The sequence below is a fragment of the Hyla sarda genome, chromosome 10 (assembly GCF_029499605.1).
Source record: "Hyla sarda isolate aHylSar1 chromosome 10, aHylSar1.hap1, whole genome shotgun sequence".
In the NCBI taxonomy this organism is placed as follows: Eukaryota; Metazoa; Chordata; class Amphibia; order Anura; family Hylidae; genus Hyla; species Hyla sarda.
The window spans coordinates 117,790,924-117,812,892 of record NC_079198.1 but is presented as its reverse complement, the minus strand read 5'-3'; the positions used below and the strand labels follow the sequence as shown (position 1 = coordinate 117,812,892).

The 21,969-nt window shown below is 44.6% G+C and overlaps 1 protein-coding gene across 1 annotated transcript in view; it reads left to right on the top strand.

The window, feature by feature from the left end:
• Window positions 1-2,606: 2,606 nt before the first annotated feature.
• Window positions 2,607-21,969, top strand: part of TMEM51 (transmembrane protein 51) — a 59,840-nt gene continuing 40,477 nt past the window's right edge. Inside the window, exon 1 of the mRNA XM_056542583.1 lies at window positions 2,607-2,816. The gene's annotated coding sequence lies outside the window, so the exon portion shown is untranslated. The remainder of the gene's footprint in view (window positions 2,817-21,969) is intronic.

Below are 21,969 nucleotides of genomic sequence, written 5' to 3'. Positions count from 1 at the left end.
GTTACCTGTATTAATGGCATCTGTTTGAACTTGTTATCAATATAAAAGACACCTGTCCACAACCTCAAGCAATCACACTCCAAACTCCACAATAGCCAAGACCAAAGAGCTGGCGAAGGACACCAGAAACAAAATTGTAGACCTGCACCAGGCTGGGAAGACTGAATCTGCAATAGGCAAGCAGCTTGGTGTGAAGAAATCAACTGTAGGAGCAATTATTAGAAAATGGAAGACATACAAGACAACTGATAATCTCCCTTGATCTGGGGCTCCACACAAGATCTCACCCCGTGGTGTCAAAATGATCTCAAGAACGGTGAACAAAAAACCCAGAACCACATGGGGGGACCTAGTAAATGACCTGCAGAGAGCTGGGACCAAGTAACAAATGCTACCATCAGTAACACACTATGCCACCAGGGACTCAAATCATGCAGTGCCATACGTGTCCCCCTGCTTAAGCCAGTACATGTCCAGGCCAGTCTGAAGTTTGCTAGAGAGCATTTGGATGATCCAGAAGAGGATTGGGAGGATGTCATATGGTCAGATGAAACCAAAGTAGAACTTTTTGGTAAAAAAAACTTGTCATGTTTGCAGGAGAAAGAATGCTGAGTTGCATCCAAACCTACTGTGAAGCATGGGGGTGGAAACATCATGCTTAGGGGCTGTTTTTCTGCTGAGGGAACAGGACGACTGATCCGTGTAAAGGAAAGAATGAGTGGGGCCATGTATCGTGAGATTTTGAGTGAAAACCTCCTTCCATCAGCAAGGGCATTGAAGATGAAACGTGGCCGGTTCTTTCAGCATGACAATTATCCCAAACACTCCCCCGTGCGACAAAGGAGTGGCTTCGTAAGAAGCATTTCAAGGTCCTGAAGTGGCCTAGCCAGTCTCCAGATCTAAACCCCATAGAAAACCTTTGGAGGGAGTTGAAAGTCTGTGTTGCCCAGCAACAGCCCCAAAACATCACTGCTCTAGAGGAGATAAGCATGGAGGAATGGGCCAAAATATCAGCAACAGTGTGTGAAAACCTTGTGAAGACTTACAGAAAACGTTTGACCTCTGTCATTGCCAACTAAGTTTCCACTTGTTTTTTTTTCTGGCAGTTTTTGGAATACTGCCGCTGCAGTTTTTAAGCCAAAGTCAGAAGTGGATCCATAAGGGAGGAGAAGTCTAAGTCCTTCCTTTATATGTCCTATTCCTTTTGAATACACTTCTGGCTTTGGTCCAGAAACTGCACTGACAGTATTCCAAAAACTGCCAGAAAAAAAAACAAGTGGAAACTTAGCCAAAGGTTATATAACAAAGTAATGAAATGAACTTTTGTGATTGACCAAATACTTATTTCCCACCATTATTAGCAAATAAATTCTTTAAAAATCAGACAATGTGATTTTAGGGATTCTTTTTCTCATTCTGTCTGTCATAGTTTAGGTATACCTATGATGAAAATTACAGGGAGAACTTTCACAATTGGCGGCTGACTAAATACTTTTTTGCCCCACTGTATATGTCTTAATTATTACGTAAGCAGAGCCAGGGCAAGAGTGTGCCAACAGCCCGTGTTTTCAGCAAAACAGCCAACCCTGCCATCATTTGTGCTGCCCTTTAGTTCCAGGGCAGTGTTTCACTACCAGGGTGCCTCCAGGTTTGGCAAAACTACAACTCCCAGCATGCCCTTCGGCTGTCCAGGCATGCTGGGAGTTGTAGTTTTTCAACAGCTGGACAAACCCTGCTTGGGAAACACTGGTGTGAGGTCTGTCCGGGCATGCTGGGAGTTGTAGTTTTCCAACAGTTGAAGGAACCCTGGTTGGGAAACACTAGTGTGAGATCTGTCCGGGCATGCTGGGAGTTGTAGTTTTCCAACAGTTGAAGGAACCCTGGTTGGGAAACACTAGTGTGAGGTCTGTCCGGGCATGCTGGGAGTTGTAGTTTTCCAACAGTTGAAGGAACCCTGGTTGGGAAACACTGGCGTGAGGTCTGTTCGGGCATGCTGGGGGTTGTAGTTTTTGCAACAGCTGGAGGCACCCTGGTTGGGAAACACTGCCTTAGAGTAAAGTATAGACATGTTGGGGGTTGTAGTTTTGCCACATCTGGAGGTCCACAGTTTTTGGGGACCTCTGCTGTAAGAGTTAAAGTTTTATATTAACTTTATTTAAAGGAGAAATGTACTAATTGAATATGTTTTTTTCTTCAATGGGGGAGATTTTTACGAATACATATTAATTCGTTCTATATTTCCTTCCAAGTTCAGTGTTGAAATGTTCCGTTTGTTTAAACCTTTGAAAAACAAAAACAAATAAAAAATCACGTTAAACGGGGAGATTTATCAAAACCTGTGTAGAGGAAGAGTGGGGCAGTTGCCTATGGCAACCAATCAGATGGCTTCTTTCATTTTGAAAGAAGCTATCTAATCGGTTGCTATGGGCAACTGCCCCACTCTTCCTCTACACAGGTTTTGACAAATCTCCCCCCATTTTGTATCTACATATAGGAAGTGCTGGAGGAAAAGTGCTACGTTAACCCCTGACTAGCCAGGGTAGCTGTGCAAAAAATCCCTCCAGAGAGTCATTCAGTTTCCTTTGGCTCAGAGCGAATGGGTTGGGCATTAGGACCTGGGAAGCGACTGATCCTCCCAGTTCCTGAAAGTGGGGGTTGGAGGGTGTGTGCAGCTCGTTGCACCTTCCTATCTATCCTGCACTCACAGGAGAAACCGCACTCAAGACTCTTCCATGGGGTTCCTGAAAGTTTAGGATTACAAGTCTGCAAAGGGGGTCCCCTTAAGGATGCAGTGATGTGGAGGTGACCAGGCGGAGGTGAGTACCAGGCCGGTCTCTGAGTAGAAGGTCCAAACCTGGCCGCAGGTGATCTGCAGAACATATCCAGCCATATATATATATCCTTGTAGTGCTTGTCCCTGACCTCTACACACCTACAGTCTCTATTCTATCCTGGGGCGGGCTGAGGGGCCCCACTTAGTTCCCCCTACAATCTTTAGTCCTTGATTTTATTTGTATCCCAAAAGTTTCAAACTTTTTATAAAGAGTTCTTGTATTGCTCTTAAAGGGCCACGTACACAATTGTCTTCTATAAATTTGAGAAACGTCCTCCTTTTTTTAGGAAGGGTTTTCAAACTGTAGAACTAGCGAAAAGCAAACACACCCTGCCTTACTTCTAGTATATACCTTGCCCATATTGATTCTCCGAAACCCGTGATTCATATATGGCAAAGAGGAGAAGGGTGGGGGAAATGGCTGCATCGACTTGTCTGGTGTATACTATATAACTGGGAGGATAGGTATTGATTCTGGAGCCGTGAACTGCGCACATTTTTCTTATCGCCGGCGCGTAGTCGTGTGTGTTAGATAACGTGAAGGATGTAGGTTTTTCTGGATCTGCGGCCTTTTTGTCTATAGGGTGGTATAGCTATAACCGTGGTCTTCAAAGTGTGGACCTCCCAGATGTTGCAAAACTACAACTCCTAGCATGCCCGGACAGCCGTTGGCTGTCCGGGCATGCTAAGAGTTGTAGTTTAGCAACATCTGGAGGACCACTGACCTATTGAAATCATATCATCGCTGTATGGTCTACAGTTTGGAGACCACTGACTGATCTATAGGATCCATATTATGGCCGGTAACCAGGACCTTGTATAGTCCACAGTTTGGAGACCACTGACTGATCTATAGGATCCATATTATGGCTGGTAACCAGGACCTTGTATAGTCCACAGTTTGGAGACCACTGACTGACCTATAGGATCCATATTATGGCTGGTAACCAGGACCTTGTATAGTCCACAGTTTGGAGACCACTGACTGACCTATAGGCTCCATATTATGGCCGGTAACCAGGACCTTGTATAGTCCACAGTTTGGAGACCATTGACTGACCTATAGGATCCATATTATGGCTGTAACCAAGACCCTGTATGGGTCCACAGTTTGGAGACCACTGACTTGACTGATCTATAGGATCCATATTATGGCTGTAACCAGGACCTTGTATAGTCCACAGTTTGGAGACCACTGACTGATCAATTGGATCCATATTATGGCTGGTAACCAGGACCTTGTATAGTCCACAGTTTGGAGACCACTGACTGATCTATAGGATCCATATTATGGCTGTAACCAGGACCCTGTATGGGTCCACAGTATAGAGACTGCACAGCGCCCCCCAAAAGAATGATCTCTGTCCATTCTTTCAGAAAAATCCATTGTCGTCTATGGGAACGGCAATGTCCGCGCAGTCCTATCACCGACTGAATCGGGATTCGTGGAGTCCGCAATGTGAACCTAGCCTAAGTGTATTCCGCTATCTTTGGCAGTCCCCTAGCAAATGAATGGAGCAATAGCCGAGCGCGCTCATTCGCCACCAAATTCACATATAGGACAAGGGATCCCCATTCTCTTGATCAGTGGGGGTCTCTGCAGTCGGAACTGCACTTCTGTGGATAGGTGATCTGATATCCTACAATTTTGGCTGACCGATCGCTGAACGATCATTAGTGATAGCCGCCGACAAACTCTTTTCTGCCAAAACTTTAATTGTTGGCTAATGCGACATGTTTATGGCAACTTATTGGCAAATTGCATCTCCCTAATGGGCCAGTAGCCTTGCATGTCGATCCCGCGTACGATTGATCATCCGTGTTCTGGCAGATACTAATGTTATGTATATGGTTATCTTTATGACCCCGTCGCATACAGCAACTTTTACAAGGTTTGAAAGAACTTTGCCGAGGGCCTGATAGACATTGCCAACACTAAGAAATGGCCGAGTGTCATTGTTACCTAGCAACTGCTTTCGGAAGAGGTATATGCCGACCTAGTGTTTCCCAATCAGTGTGTCTACCAGCTCACTACAACTCCCAACATGCAGGATTACACTGAATGGTGACCCCCCCTGTATGAAGATGAGATGGGATCTGACCATTCACAATAAGCAATGATCAGAGATCAGCCTCTCCTCACAGGTCCCGGACAATGCCTAGAAAGCTTTCCTATAGAAATCAATAGAGCAGTGTATCATAACCAAGGTGCCTCCAGCTGTTGTAAAACTACAACTCCTAGCATGCCCGGCGTTGTACTTTTACGACAGCTGGAGGCACCCTGGTTGGGGAAACACTTCACTAAACAGTATAGCTATGAACCGTATTTCATTTACCGATTGTGCCGCCAGTAACTTTTTTTTTTTTTTTTTTTTTCCATTTAAGTGTAAATTTCCCAATATAGTAGCTATATAGAGTAGCTTATTAGGGTGTGTTCACACAATGCATTTGGATGTGTTCTGCTTGTTTTAAATGCAGCCAAAAATATATTTGTGAAAAACACATTTTTCAGCGAATTGCTAAGGTTTTGGGTTGAGATTATGTTTCGCGCGGTGTTTACAGCCTAAACAAGTCATATGGGAATGTGGCTTTGTTTCAAAATACTGTAACACATGTCAAAACCACACACAAAATATGCTGCATTACTAGACAAGCTTCTGTTATATCTAGATTAACATTTCAGGATGTTCCCAGGACTGCAAATGAATGAGATTACAGTGGGGACTGAAGAGACATATGTGATGTCCCAGTACAGGATATCATCCTACAGTCCCTGTACGTCCTCAGGACTCATCTGCAGTGTTCCCCCATAATGTAATTAGTTGTACATTGAATGTAAAGGACCTTTTGATATGGTTATTAGTCTAATGATAATGGTTGTCACTTGTCACATGTTTTGTTACCCAGAGAGCACCAGGTGACCAGATGACCCGCAGCTAGCCTATGGGCTCCTTGCACAGCCCCCTTTATAAGGAAGGGAGGAGCTGCAATCTGCCTCTTTTGCTACTCTTAGATCCTGAGGTCACGTCCAGTCCACACGTCTCAGAGCCAGTGTCCAGCACATCTTGGGGCCTCAAGCCTAAATTACAGCCACAAGTCAGTAAGTCAAGTCATCTGTGTGCTGTCTCTATCTTTAGTCAAGTCTATTATAGTCAGCGTGGTTGTCCTAAAGTCTGACAAGTCACTGCAATTCCTCTGCGTTTCTGGTCACCTCTCTGGGTTCCTTGCCTAGCTGTAAAGACTGTACCATCTGTGTACCTCAGTAAAGCTACCTTTAACCCTAACCTGGTCTTGGACTATTATTTGCACTGCCTAAACTAGGACTAGCAGTGGTTCTCAGTTAAAACCACGTCCTGGCGTCACGAACACGAAGGGGTTAACAACACCTGCCCCATACACCTCACTTCACACCTCGTGGCTTCGCCACACATATGTTGTACCCTACAGTCAGCCTGATAACGGGGAACAATAAAACGTATGAGAGCTCAGCTAGTAAACATGGACTTTTGGGTTTAGTATCCCTTTAAGGATCCTACATACCCCAGTATACAATACAGGACCGGCCATGCACATACAGTATTCATCTCTGGAGAATGTGGCCTTCTTAACCGCTCTATGTCATGTCAGTGTAATGAATTCCAGGCTTTGGGGGGGGGTACCGTGCCGTCTTCTCTGACTTCTTGTAAACTTTGAGGTTAGCCCTGTGGCGGGGAGGAGGGGGGCTGTGTTGAAAGGCCGTAACCATTTCCAACAAAAGAAACACTTAGGACTTGTTAGCATGAGCAAAGCCAACAGAATGCCAAAGAAATACGTTCAGGAGATATCACAGTAGGACCTACAAACTTTCAGGAACTGTAATGGAGCTGTGTAAGTCTACACAGAGGCAACTCTCCAAATTGGCAAACTCTTGTAAAGGCCTCGATGCCACTTAACTCACCCTCCTAACTATTTTTTTACAGTTCATTTTTTTTTCAGTGTCAGTGAGGGCCTCATGTTCAGGTTTCACCTAAGGCCTCACAAAGTCTAGAGCTGCCTTTAAATCCACACATCACATATCTGCCTGTACAGACCCTTTATGGCTGCAAATGACGTCCATATGGGTAAATATAAGGTTCTGTTCACACCTAAGCTGTTTACTTCCATTGTTCTTCCCTGTCGTATAAGCAGAAAAAAAACAATGGTGGTGAGAGATTCATCATGTCAGAAACAAAAGATTGTGTGCCCCTAGTATGGTCGTGTACTGCGAGTTGGCAGAAAGGCCAAAATAAATTGTGCTGACCAGAGGGTGCAACACCCATGAATGCCTTTAAAGGTGAACTCTGCTGAAAAACATCTTATCCCCTATCTAAAGGATAGAGAGTAAGATGTCTGATGGCGGGGGGCTAGCCGCCTCTGGGGACCCCTGCGATCTCTGATGCGGCATGGAGACTACAGCCGCCATGTCATCTCCACTCATGTCTAGGGAAGGAGGCATGATGGCTATGTACTAGCCCTCACGTCCCCTCCCATAGACATGAATAGAGGGGGCATAGCATGATGTCACAAACGCTGAAGCTTCAAGCTTCCGTGTTATAGATGCCGCGGCTGCCAGCCCAAAGATCACGGGGGTCTTCAGTGGCGGGACCCCCGCGATCAGACATGTTATACCCTACCCTTTGGATAGAGGATAAGATGTTTTTTCGGTGGAGGACCTTTGGTAATGGCAGGGTGTATGGTGCAGGGCAGATGTTGTTAACCTAGGGGCAGACGGTATTAACCTAGGGGCAGACGGTATTAACCCCTTGTGTTCGTGATGCCAGGGCGTAGTTTAGCCTTAACCACCCGAATGTATACCGCTTGATCCTGGGCTAGGCACGGGGCAATGAAGATACTGACGCCAAGTTACGGAGAACGATGGCTTTACTGAGGGTAGACAGTTTTTATAGTCTATGCAGTACAGCCAAGGGTCAAGGAGGTGACCAGTGACACAGACCTCGCAGGTTTGCTGGGACTTGTAGTGGACGGGAGAATTTAGTGCAGGCCACGCTGGATAGACAGAAGACTTGACTTGACTGACAGGACTGTGACTTTAACTTACTGTGTACTTGACCTGAGGCTGCAGGACTTGACTTAAAGAGGTACTCCGGTGAAAACCTTTTTTTTTTTTTTTTTTTTAATCAACTGGTGCCAGAAAGTTAAACAGATTTGTAAATTACTTCTATTAAAAAATCTTAATCCTTCCAGTACTTATCAGCTGCTGAATACTACAGTGAAAATTTATTTTCCGTTTGAAACGCAGAGCTCTCTGCTGACACCATGAGCACAGTGCTCTCTGCTGACATCTCTGTCCATTTTAGGAACTGTCCAGAGTAAAAGGAAATCCCCATAGCAAACATATGCTGTTCTGGACAGGTCCTAAAACAGACAGAGCTGTCAGCAGAGAGCACTGTGCTCATGATGTCATCAGAGAGCTCTGTGCTTCAAAAAGAAAAGAATTTCTGCTGTAGTATTCAGCAGCTAATAAGTACAGGAAGGATTAAGATCTTTTAATAGAAGTAATTTACAAATCTGTCACCAGTTGATTTAAAAAAAAATAAAGTTTTTCACCGGAGTACCCCTTTTAAGGCCTCCAATGTTCTGGACACACACGCACTAAGACGACTTGACTGCACTGGACCTCAGGAACAAGAGAGAAGCTAGCTCCACCAAGGGTTTATATGGGGAGACTAGGAGGGAGCCCATAGGTCACCTTTGGGGTCAGCTGGTCACTAGTACATCCTGAGTAACAATCACATGGTACATTTATTAAAGTCACAACACACAATAAGATGCATAACATATTTACATGGGGGGACAACTGCAGGCGGCCCTGGGGACACTGAGGGACACTGCCTGACAGGGTAGGAAAGTACGGGGAAACGCCATCCCGTACTGGGCCGCCACACACCCCTTTAAGATGGGGTCAGCAGCCACAGGTCCAGCCAGTCTCTGAGGACCCAGAGGGACACAATGCAGGAACAACTATCACTGTAAAGTGTTGGTTTACAAAATGGACCTGTTTGGCGCTATTACCAAGTAGGAAGTATTTCATTGCAAATGATATTCTGTAACACGTGACACGTTTCCTGACCTGACTCTTCATCAGGTGTGCCGTCTCCATCTGATGAAATAGTCCTGAATCAAAATATGTTAAACCTGCTACAGAATAATCATTTGCACTTATTAGTACTTGCTGCTTCCGAAGTTCTACTTGGTAGAAGCGCTGAACAGGTCCATTTTTGTAAACCACTAGGGGATCGTTTGTTCCAGATTCATTGACTGATGGCGATGGTGCCCATTGACTATGATCGGGTCCGTCAGGTTTCCGTTGACTGTGTCCCTCTCTCTGAACAGAACAGAATAGCATTGCATGCTGCACTATTTTGTTCACTGCTTTTCGTAGAATCTGCTACAGAGGCTCTTAATGCAGAATTAAACAATCTATAAAGACCCTGTAGGTACATGAGAAACTGTATTGTCCCTAGAAGCAACCTGCCTAAGGGTATGTTCACACTGAGGAATTGGCAAGGTATTCTCGCTTAAAAATTCCTCCATGGAATTTCCGTTTTTTTTTTTTGTTTTTTTTCACGCGGACTTGATGCAGAAATATAGGAGGAAACTATTTATTTATCTATTTATTTTTTGCCAGACAACAACCACCAAAGTGGTGTTGTGCTGGAATGGTGTCGGGCTGAATTTTGTTTTTTATTGATTTCTTCTATGGGACAAAGACGCGGATTCCGCATGAAGAAAGAACATGCTCATTGTTCATTCAGAACTGAATTCAGCGTCAGAATTCCGCTTGCGGAAATTCCTCAGTTTGAACTGAGGAGCGGAAATACAATTAAACTCTATGGGGTTTTTCACTGCTGACTGAATTGGAGAGGAATAAGTGAGTGGAAATACTCGAGTAAATTCCTCTCCAATTCCTCAGCGTGGACGTACCCTTACACTATGCAATAGAACATGCTACAATGTTAATTTCTCACAAATACTTCAGGGATAAAGAGAACAGGACAATGCTGCAGAAAAAATAGTGTGTGTGTGTGTATATGTATGTATATGTATATATGTGTGTGTATGTATGTATATATGTATGTATATATGTGTGTGTATGTATATATGTGTGTGTATGTATGTATGTATATGTATATGTGTATGTATGTGTATATATATGTATGTGTATGTATGTGTATATATGTGTATGTATGTGTATGTATATATATGTGTATATATTTGTGTATATGTGTATGTATGTAGAGTGGCACTGTAAACAATGACTTATTATCCAAAAGCGGGTGCTCAGCCAGCCATAGCCTTGACCACAGGCACTCTAAATCCAAGGAACCAAAAGTAAGGCAAGAAGCGGCACTCCAGCAATCCTGGAGTGCCGCTTCTTGTCTTACTTTTGGTTCCATATAGAAGTCCCGTATTTTACAGGAGTTGAACAAATAAAAAAATAAAAAAATTTATATAATTAAAAAAAATTTTTTTTTTTCTTTGCTCAACTCCTGTAAAATACGGGACTTCTGACTGATCCTATTCTACTTTATGGGATCCATCAGGACTCCACCGGTCTGTTGTGAAAAGTGTTTGTTTGGCAATGAATGGACCCTAAATGGGATGAAGCCCAGCGGTGGTGTAAACTAGCCCTGCTACTATGGCCATTGCAATGAAAAGCAGAAGTAAGCATTGAAGAGACTGCAGCACTCACGTGAGCACCACGGCCCCTTCCAACAGCTGATCAGTAGGGGTTTTAGGCGTTATACACTGCTCCAAAAAAAAATTACAAAAATAAAGGGAACCCTGCGATAACACATCCTAGATCTAAATGAATGAACTAATCTTATGAAATACTTTCGTCTTTACATAGTTGAATGTGCTAACAAAATCACACAAAAATTATCAATGGAAATCAAATGTATCAACCCATGGAGGTCTGGATATGGAGTCACACTCAAAATCACAGTGGAAAACCACACTACAGGCTGATCCAACTGTATGTAATGTCCTTAATACAAGTCACAATGAGGCTCAGTAGTGTGTGTGGCCTCCACGTGCCCGTATGACCTCCCTACAATGCCTGGGCATGCTCCTGATGAGGTGGAGGATGGTCTCCTGAGGGATGTCCTCCCAGACCTGGACTAAAGCATCCACCAACTCCTGGACAGTCTGTGGTGGACGGAGCGAGACATGATGTCCCAGATGTGCTCAATCGGATTCAGGTCTGGGGAATGGATGGGCCAGTCCATAGTATCAATGCCTTCCTCTTGCAGGAACTGCTGACACACTCCAGCCACATGAGGTCTAGCATTGCCTTGTATTAGGAGGAACCCAGGGCGGGCCAACCACACCAGCATATGGTCTCACAAGGGGTCTGAGGATCTCATCTCGGTACCTAATGGCAGTCGGGCTACATCTGGCAAGTACATGAAGGGCTGTGCGGCCCCCCAAAGAAATGCCACTACAAACCATTACTGACCCACCGCCAAACCGGTCATGCTGGAGGATGTTGCAGGCAGCAGAACGTTCTCCAAGGCGTCTCCAGACTCTGTCAGGTGCTCAGTGTGAACCTGATTTAATCTGTGAAGAGCACAGGGCGCCAGTGGCGAATTTGCCAATCTTGGTGTTCTCTGGCAAATGCCAAATGTCCTGCACAGTGTTGGGCTGTAAGCACAACCCCCACCTGTGGATGTTGGGCCCTCATACCACCCTCATGGAGTCTGTTTCTGACCGTTTGAGTGGACACTGGTCCTGCTGCTGGGTTGTTGCCCTCCTACGGCTTCCTCCATGTCTCCTGATGTACTGGCCTGTCTCCTGGTAGCGCCTCCATTCTCTGGACACTACGCTGACAGACACAGCAAACCTTCTTACCACAGCTCGCATTGATGTGCCATCCTGGATGAGATGCACTACCTGAGCCACCTGTGTGGGTTGTAGACTCCGTCTCATGCTACCACTAGAGTGAAAGCACCTCCAGCATTTAAGTGACCAAAACATCAGCCAGGAAGCATAGGAATTGAGAAGTGGTCTGTGGTCACCACCTACAGAACCACTCCTTTATTGGGGGTGTCTTACTAATTGCCTATAATTTCCACCTGTTGTCTGTCCCATTTGCACAACAGCATGTGAAATTGATTGTCAATCAGTGTTTCTTCCTGAGTGGACAGTGGGATTTCACAGAAGTGTCATTGACTTGGAGTTACATTGTGCTGTTTAAGTGTTCCCTTTATTTTTTTGAGCAGTGTATCTTGACCGATCCTGAGGATAGACCATCAGTTTTGTAAGACTGGATGACACCTTTAACCCGAAAGAAGAATGTTGTATCAGACATAGTCAGATCCAAGTAGCCAATGCGCCTATACGTTGGTGGGCGCCCTTAAAATTTGTATTAAACAAAATGTTCCAAATGCCTGGGCAGTGGAGTGCCCCTTTAACTCTTGTTTGATGCTGTTGCTATGTAGCTTGGCAGGAAGATTGGCAGGTGCTAAATGTCAAGTAAAAGATGACATTTGATGTTGGAGGCTTCCGGTCTCCTGCCATTTCGTTAGATCCTTATAGGGAGCGCCTTGAAATAAGCTTATTCTGCAGTTCTTCACATTCCTATGTGATGGGTCAACAACACTTCCTCTCTGATAATGCAGAAGTCACAGCTTAAAGCCGACTATGAGAAGTTTAGCGTTTTTGGAACCTGTTTTTATGACAAAGATTTTATGACAATGAGTTGTATGCATTGTTACACTCATGCAGATATTTATATCCTGTGTATAGAAGAAAAGAATTAACACCCACAGGGTTAGAGGATAGTGATGTGAAAAAACATTACATTTTCTTAATTTTTTTTTAATTTTTTTATTTTTTTTCATCCAACATTTTATGATCCAGAAAGTCTGACAACTTGTAAAGTTTTACAAACCTGGAAAACTAAGCCGAGATATCATCTAATGTGAAATATGTAGCTTCACATTTCTTGGCCATATCTTAATCCAAAATCAGTTGCTTAATCCTGGATAGACCAACGTTTTCTCACTTATTACACCTATTATGTAAGTAACCTGTGTAATGGGTTTTTATTGTGTGAGTAGACGTCTTGTCATTCCTATGAATTGCCGGTTCTTTTTGTAGATGGATGATGTCACTTCAGTCATCTTGATAGTTCTGTGATCAGATCTATGTGGTCTACAGAAGACTCTCTGGTGTTCACATCCACAGTTGTCTACACGTGAAGAACTTCTTCATGTCCTTCCAGAACCCTGTACGGTTAAAGGGATTATCCACCATAAGGTGACTTTAGTACTTGACAGACTGTAATGGACATGCTTGGGAAGGATCTGTATTTGTCGTGGCTAAATGGCTGTGTTGTGTGTGTGTGTGTGTGTGTGTGTGTGTGTGTGGCTATTTCCTGTTGGAGTTCCCTCCCTCCAAATTAAAGTCCCAGGATTCCTTGTTTGTGATGTCTTGTGACAAAGTGTGATGTCACTTTTCTTCCACACATTGCAGCACACCTGAGCACTCTTCCATAAATGCTGCGCTTGAAACTACAATTCCCTGCAGTCCTGTGGAGAATGATCTCTGCACCACCCAGCAGTCGTTCCACCTATTAGAGCACAGACATGCTTCCTTTCAACATCTGACTAGTGATGTAATGTCCTGGACTGCACTGCAACCTGGGAAAAGCCCAAGACAACACTCATTTTGTATGCTGCTAAAAATAAACATTGGGATAAAGATCACATAAGAATCAAACATAGGTACAGACACTATATTATGAACTACACTAACTTTCCAGCCCCTGTAGCACAGTGAAATAAAAAAAAAAATGGAATACCCCTTTTAATAACTGTGCACATCCAATTAGCTGATCCCAACCACAGTGATCTCCGCCAATGAAGTAGTAAGCCACCGCATGGTTCTTCCTATTGGATGAGTCGGTCACTGTCCAGGCTGCTATGTGTTCTGTCAATGACCATGGGGCCATAGAATAAAGCTGAGTTGAACAGACTTACAACAGTAGAGCTGGGCTTTTGGATTATCAATATAACTTTTTTTTTATTTTTTTATTTAGATTATTATTTTTTTTTGGGGGGGGGGGGGGGGGGGGTACTGTTTTACTAAACCTGAGACTGAGAAATATAAGACAGAAGAAAAAAGAGAGAGAGAGAGAGAGAGAGAGAGAGAGGACAGCGCCTCGTGTAATTAGGTATTAGGGTGGAAATATGCTCACCTTGGGTTCATGCATATAACCCCTCCGTGTTGAGGTACAGATGTGCAATCCGGAGCTGCAGCCCGCTGATGCGGCCGATGTCCTCGAGGGGGTCGGCAAATAAGCAGGCGTACACTTGAAGGAAAAAGCTGGGGATGGTGCTGCTCGATCAGGTCAAATTCCCAGGAGTCCGAATTTAAAGGGTATCAAATTTTATTGACACAAAATACAATAGGACAGGACATTAGCATAGTACAAGACGCGTTTCGGGAGTAAATTCTCCCTTTGTCAATTGTGGAAAAATGGCTGTCGGAGACATTTTTCCACAATTGACTAAGGGAGAATTTACTCCCGAAACGCATCTTGTACTATGTTAATGTCCCGTCCTATTGTATTTTGTGTCAATAAAATTTGATACCCTTTAGATTCGGACTCCTGGGAATTTGACCTGATCGAGCAGCGCCATCGCCAGCTTTTTCCTTCAAGTGTAAACCTGAGAGTGTCTGCAGATTTTACCCATTGCGATACAAGCGGAGCAATCTGTGCCCACTAGTAGAATTTTTGTATATGTATTAGCATGGCCTTAGAAGCCAGTACGTTGGCGTACCACTGTACAGGGTGCCCAGCCCTCCCCTACCTGACAGCTGGTGTTAATATTGTCTTGTCTGATGCCCGGTGACCCTGGAGTGGAGAGCGTTGAACTTGCGCAGAGTCCAGTTCACACAGATGGATTTCACCAATTAACTCTCTCAGCTATTCTGTTACTGGAAGCGCACAATGCAAACAGCCCGTCCATTCATTCTGCTCCAGCAATCTAAGACAAATGAGCGAATATGAGGCCTCCGAAAGTTTCCACTGAGCTTTAACAATGTCTCCTTATTGGTGATTAAACAGACAGACATCTGTTTATTGCCGGATACTGTAATAGTGTATCTGCAATGGGGGGGGGGGGGGGGCCGCACTTCTGCTACTAAAGGGGTCGTGTAGAGATAGAATCGCCGCTTGGTAACAAAAATGTAACAATGGAGTAGACTACTGGTCCATCAATGAGGCTTTTTATACCATTTCTTATACATGGTCCATATAAACGCAGAGATATGCCTAAAAATTGTATATGTCATCGATTGACGGTGACTGTAATAAAAAGCTTCAATGCCCGTGCACTATGTTTTTGTAGGATTCCTAGCATTCTAAACATGGTTGACTACTCTCTTCAATACAGTGGTGGAGGGGGAGGAGGTATTCTGTATGTCATGATCGTAATGGGCTTAAAACATGCTCCACACTTAGTCGCCACCTTCCTTTAAAAAAGGAAAAAAGATTAAATATATATACCGTAATTATATCGAGAGAGAGAGAGAGAGAGAGAGAGAGAGAGAGAAAATAGATATAGAGAGAGAGAGAGAGAGAGAGAGAGAGAGAGATATCTCTAGAGAGAGAGAGAGAAAAAATATATAACATTTATTTATTACCAGCCAATTAATTATATATGCATGACATCACAGGATACATATGCAGCGGAAATTATGTCCTATTCTGAAGCCTAAAACTTTATTTCTCCTTTTTTATTCGGGCCGGTACGAGTGCTCAGTCTCTTGAGCCCCGATCTGTTGCTTTTTACCATTTTTGTTGTTTTTTTTTTTTTTTTGACTTTTTGATCGCTTTTTTTTTTTAATTTAATTTGGAAGTTACAGTAAGTTACTAACTACAACTCCCAGCATGCCCTGATACAGCCTGTGGCTCAGCAGCTGCCCCAAATGGAAACTACTACTCCCAGCATGTTGGACTATATAGTAGTAAATAGTATAGGTCAGTGTTTCCCAACCAGGGGTGCCTCCAGCTGTTGAAAAACTACAACTCCCAGCATGCTGGACTATGTAGTAGTAAATAGTATAGGTCAGTGTTTCCCAACCAGGGGTGCCTCCAGCTGTTGCTAAACTAAAACTCCCAGCATGTAGGACTATATAGTAGTAAATTAGTATAGGTCAGTGTTTTCCTACCAGGGGTGCCTCCAGTTGTTGCAAAACTACAACTCCCAGACAGCCGTTGGTGGTCCGGGCATGTTGGGAGTTGTAATTTTGCAACAGCTGGAGGCGCTCTGGTTGGGAAACACTGGTATAGTATATGGTGCAACACTGCAATACTCCGGAAAATGGAGTATTGGTTGGATAAATACCGGCCATTGTATTGCCGGTATTTATAATCTAACAATACAGGCAGGGTGGCCAAAATACCGGCTGTGCTGGTAAAATACCGGCCAGGAGACGACCCTACACACACTAGATTGGACATGCTTTCAATACCTTGTTCGGCAAGGGGCGTCTGCACCAATCTGTGGGCCCACTTGTTGTCCACATGTAAATCCCGGAGCTCCTCTCTATTGACCCCTTGGCAATGGGAAGCATAGGCCCAGTAGTCCTTTGCATAAAATCTAGTAGACAGCAGAAGATCAGGCGCCAGGTCAGCAAATGTCGCATGCAGGGATTTTCTATCGAGCAAACTCATGGGAAATATGTCGGATAGTCCAGAAGTCTGGTGCCGTGCCCCATTTCTACCTATGGAGCAACAGATGTGGTGTCATCCGTCATCAAACTGCGTCATCTGGCATTCCCATCAGAAATGCTGCCAGATCACCAGACAAGTGTGAACCCAGCCTAACCCATCTGTAGACAGGTTTTTCAAGGCTGAAATGAGTTGGCTTTGGAGACCAAGCAGTCTTCCTTCTGGACAACAGCTACTTTGAATATGAATTTCCTAGTAGAGCGTTGCATTACCTATAAGGCACTGTTCACACTATGGAATCTCCAGCCGGAAGAAATTCCAAGTGCGGCCGATGCCAACTGAATCAGTCTGATCCCTGACTAATGTTCACACATCGGAATGTCCGCACGGAAAATGTCTGTACTGCGGACAGTGCCCAGCGGTGTTCTATGGCTGCAGTACTCCTTTACAGCCATAAATATTAATCTAATATAAACTTGACTTAAAGGGATTATCCAGGATTTTTTTTTCTATTAATCAACTGGCTCCAGAAAGTTAAACAGATTTGTAAACTACTTCTATTAAAACATCTTAATCCTTCCAGTACTTATTAGCTACTGAATACTACAGAGGAAATTCTTTTCTTTTTTGATACACAGAGCTCTCTGCTGACATCTCGGTCAGCAAATTCCCATAGCAAACCTCTCCTGCTCTGGACAGTTCCTGACGCGGAAAGAGGTGTCAGCAGAGAGCACTGTGGCAAGACTGGAAAGAACTACACAACTTCCTCTGTGGTATACAGCAGCTGATAAGTACTGGAAGGATTAAGATTTTTAAACAGAAGTCATTTACAAATCTGTATAACTTTCTGTCACCAGTACGCTCTTATTTGTCAGACATTGATTTACAGGGCAGCTATCCACAAACGGGCACTAGAGTCCTCTCTTTTTGAAGAAGAGAGAATTTTGTATTCAATTTTTTTAATTTTTTTTATTTATTTTTAATATTTATTTTAATTTGGCTAGTTCTTGGCCAAGTGGATGATGTGTGTTTGTCTCAAAACTGTGAATATCAATGAATTCCAATTTTTTACATTGTCTACGAAACATTTTGATCCGCTAATTTTTCGATAGCGTCCGGGAATGCGGCCACGATTAATAAACCAAACTCGCTGTGATGTGAGATCTGCACTTTATAATGTGCGGTATGTGGTTTATAATAATATATGAGGGGTTTGGAGGGGAGGAGGGATGAGAAGGCTTCATCAATCTGTTGTGCAGGGACGGCCAGACGACTGTTTCTAATGAGAGAGCGAGAAGGTGAAAGCCATTACTGATCCTGGCCGAGCACAATGTCCTGGGGGAGATGAGAATAAGAAGGCAATGGAGGGGGGGGTCCGGCTGGAGCTGAACCCAGAGGGGCTGCACTGGAGTGTGTCTTAGGAGGATGACTGCGCCGTAAAGCACCTGCTGGCATTTTTTGGGGGGACGGGGGACGGGGGGGGGGATATTAAATCTCACATTACTGGAGACTGATCAACTCCATTATGTATCGCGGCAATAGAAACAGAACAGGAGTGTGTTTATAGTAAACCCGTAGAGTTGTAAAATAAAACAGACTTTGATGGACCGCAGCAGCCTAGACCGGTGTTTGCCAACCAGAGTGCCTCCAGCTGTTGCAAAACTACAACTCCCAGCAAAACAGCTGTCTTTATAAATTGGAAAAAATGCCTATGCGTAGTGTTTCCCAACCAGGGTGCCTGCAGCTGTTGCAAAACTACAACTCCTAGCATGCCCGGACAGCCTTCGGCTGTCCGGGCATGCTAGGAGTTGTAGTTTTGCAACAGCTGGAGGCACTCTGGTTGGGAAACACCAGCCATAGACATTTCTTCTCTTTATAAAGGAACATAAAACCCTTTTAAAGTCACATTGATTTCTTTAATTTAATTAATATAAAATTTTTTCTTTCTTTCCGTTTTTGTCATATTTTTTGCACTTGTTTCTTTTTCTTTCCACCATTGGTGCTTTCTTTTGATGCCCCAAAAATCTGTCGAAACCCCTCCCCCCTACCACCACTATTTGGTTAGGGGGAGAAACCCTGCAATTTTGCAACATTTGGAGGGGGTCGTTTCTAAGCAGTGCTCTTAATGGTTAAAGTGGTACTCCGCTGTAAACATCTTATCTCTTATCCAAAGCATAGGGGATAAGATGTTGGATTGCTAGGGTCCCACCGCTGGGGACCCCCGTGATCTCCGGCCGGCAGTGGCGGCGTCTGGAACACGGAAGCTTGCAGCTTCCGCGTTCGTGACATCACGCCCCCTCCATTCATGTCTATGGGAGGGGGCGTGCCGGCTAGTACATGACTGTCACGCCTCCTCCCATAGACGTGAAAGGAGGGGGCGTGGTGGCTGACATCGCCAGTCATCGGGCATGGAGCGGAGTTCGCAGTGGGGATGGCGGCTGGACCCCCGCGATCAAACATCTTATCCCCTACTTTTGATAGGGGATAAGATATTTACAGTGGAGTACCCCTTTAAAATTGTGGTAGCCCTTGGGGGGTGTATGGTAGTGGTGGTATGGTATCAGTATATGAGGGGTTAATGTTAACCCTATAGTTCGTGACGCCAGGCTGAGGGCTGTTATGCTGAGTCAATGCTCCGGCCTATCGCCGCCCTTCCCAGTAACGATAGGTGCATGAAATGACTGAAGGTCCACAAAGAGATTTAACTTGAACTTGAACAACTTTACTGAAGTGTTGGCAATATCCACGGCACAGTAACAGTCTCATACAAACAGTCCTTAGGTTGCTTAGTGACTGACAGTTGTTGCGAACCTTGAGCTAGTTATACAGTCTCTGAATTTAGGGAGAGATTTGCAGATCCGTCCGGATTTAGGGGAATTATTAGGTCCGGTGATGCTGCAGAGTGTCTGGGGATTGATACTCTATAATTAGGATTGTTCAGCCGTTGCCGCAAGGCTCGGGCCTAACTCGCTGCGTTAGTTGCTGCACAGATCCTTCTCTCATGACAGCCCACGAGGTAAGAGAGAGAAACATGGCCGCCGCTTCCTTATATGTGCAGGGGGTGGGGCGAACCCGATTGGTCCGAACATCTGCCATTCACCATTACATGGTGTAATGGGATTGCTTACGTCACAGGGCCTCCAAAGGTCCTTAAGCTTAATACCATAGAGTTCACCTAGTCACATGACCCGCAGGTCCTGCAACGCTATGGAAACAAGTAATTAACCATTTATTTACATATGTTATCCTATTTACATTAATCTTTGCATAAAATACCGATCAATAAACGGAAATAGAGGCGACTAAGGGTAGACTGAATGACAGGGATCCCTACATCCTAGAATGCGGTACTGGGACACCACAAAATGACTTACATTTGAATTGTATGTTAATACCAGTAGGCACATACAATACCCAATTTAGGGTGCATTCCCACCACGATTTGCAGTTATGGTCACCGGATCCGGTTGGGAAATGTGAAAAATGGGCACTCCTGTATCCCAGCCAGACTCGGCCCCCTTCTCATTCATTTGAATGAGCCAACCGGAGTCAAATAGTGACTCCGGTCGGCTCATTTCTGCTCTGTATCTAGTTTTCTGACCGGACTGAAAACATGGTTTGCTGCAGTCCAGCCAGCAAGCCGTATAAAGGGGGGCGGGGGGGGGGGGGGCGGCAAAAATCAGCAAACAGGAGTCAACCTGACTCCGGTCGGCTCATTCACATGAATGAAATATGGGCCGGGTCCGGCTGGGATGCGGGAGCACGCGACGACTGCTGTTAAGAGTAGACAAAAGCTGAACCCAAGGGCACAGAAGGAGGCACACATGGTCATTAGCACATCCGCAGAGTCAAATACGTGACCCTTCATCACGGACTACTACCCTCATAGCCACCATAGTTTGTGAATAAGGTATTTTATACAAGGATAGTTGAAATTCCATCCAGAACTGTTTGGAGATTGTGACCATGAATGGGTCAGGCTCGCACATCTTGTTTTTTGTACTATCTGCAAAGCCTTATGTATGAATTCTAGTGCAGATAACAGATTTACTTCCATAGCAACTAATTAGGAAAAAAATAAAGCTGTGTGGCTTAGCAACATCTGGTTGGTTGCCATGCCACTTTGTCTGCTATAGCTTTATACATAGAGAACAATGTGTCATCCTGGCCTTAGATGGTTACTGTTGATTCAAGACGTTGCATAAATCAATAGTACAACCGAATATAAGAAACCCTTATACTATCTCTTAGAGAGAAATGCTATTTTTTTTCTCCTCTTATCAAGTGTCTCCACCGACCTAATTTGCTATACTTTAATTCACACTGGTAAAACAGCTCAAGTTCCTTCTGCGTGTTCCTCCTGTTTTTAGAAGGGGACTAGCAGCTCACTGAGAGATCAGATTACATGCTGTCCATAAAAGTCTATGGAGAGGTGAGGAATGAGTTGGGAGTGAAAGAAAGTTCAGAGAGTAGAGCGGGAGGGACACACAGAGAGACAGCAACGAGACTATACAAAAACTAACTGCATCTAATAGTAATAGAACACCCCCAATGCTTGATTCACAGCTTAGACTGTTATCTATTCTCTGTAATGTCCTCCATGCTGCTGCTTCTTAGGATCCATTTGGAGACATAAGAAACATCATAGAGGCTAAGCCTCATCCACCAGCTAAGGGACAACTAAACAGTAGGGATGAAGTTAGTCTTATAATGTGCATTCAGTGTGACTCCATAGTCTTCTGTTTAATCCTTGGTCAGGTGTATGAAGTGCACTCACAAGCATCTTAAGTGATTAAGTGTGTGGCTTGTCCTTTTTTTGGGGGGAATGATCTGCTGTGCGTTTGTGAAGTCTTAATCAGCCTGCGTGACAGCCAAATGATCCCTACTCTGTGCCCTCCAAGCTTTTTCCTGCAAGTTTGATCAATGCTGTGCTATGGCATATTGTTTAGTGTTTGCAATCGAAAGATTACATGTAATAAGGGCCAGATCATCATTGGCGCTATGGAGCGCCTGCTCCGTGCCCGCAGGGGGCCCCTGTCACACTCTGGACATCCCTGTGTCCCGAAAACTATTTTCAGGACACAAGGATGTCCCGGCGGTTACCTCTCTGCAGCGGCCCCCGCGTTAACTTTAAAAACGCAGGAGCCGCCGGGAGGTAGGGCACGCAGTGACGTCACTGACATCCCGTGTGTACTCCCATAGGAGAAAAGCGGAGCATCGAGGAGGACGCACTCGCATGGTAAGTCACCAGCGGCATGCCATCTTCAGTGTTCCGACCTCCGCTCCCCGGACCTACTGCTATGGCCCATAGGCCATAGCAGTAGATGGTGACCCCGGTCCCCGGAGCGAAGGGGTGGTGGTTGGAACACTGAAATGGGGCAGTAGACAGGCATACAGCCCCCAGCCAGACACT